Below are 667 nucleotides of genomic sequence, written 5' to 3'. Positions count from 1 at the left end.
CGTAATAGTTGCAGAGAAAGCATCTGACAAAACCCAACACTCCTTCATGATCACACACACACACACACACACACACATACACACACACACAAAACAAACAAAAAACACTGAATAAACTAGGAATAAAATGGAACTGCTTCAACTTGACAAAAGGTATCTATAAAATACCTCACAGCTAACAATACTTCATGGGGTAAAGGCTGAGCTTATTCTGAACTGATCTTAGGGATTAAGACCAAAAATGGTATCTTTTATCACCACTTCTGTTCAACGTTTTATGACAGGTTCTAGCTAGGGCAATTAGGCAAGAAAATGAAATAAAAGACATCCTGTTTAGAAAGGAAAAATAAAAACTCTATTTATAGATGCCATGATTTTTTATGTAGAACATCCTAAATGATACCATTAAAATCTACTATAATGAATAAACGAGTTATGTAAACCTGCAGGATAAAAAAAAATCAACGTACAAAAAGTAGCTGTATTTTTATATGCTTTCAATGAACAATCTGAAACTAAAATTAAGAAAGCAATTCAATTCACAGTAGGACCAAACAGAATCAAATAGTTAAGAATAATTTTTTTTTTCTTTTTTTTTTTGAGACGGAGTTTCACTCATGTTACCCAGGCTGGAGTGCAATGGCGCGATCTCAGCTCACTGCAACCT

This window comes from Cebus imitator, unplaced genomic scaffold, assembly GCF_001604975.1.
Source record: "Cebus imitator isolate Cc_AM_T3 unplaced genomic scaffold, Cebus_imitator-1.0 Scaffold756, whole genome shotgun sequence".
Taxonomy (NCBI): domain Eukaryota; kingdom Metazoa; phylum Chordata; class Mammalia; order Primates; family Cebidae; genus Cebus; species Cebus imitator.
Note: the sequence above shows the minus strand (reverse complement) of the source record.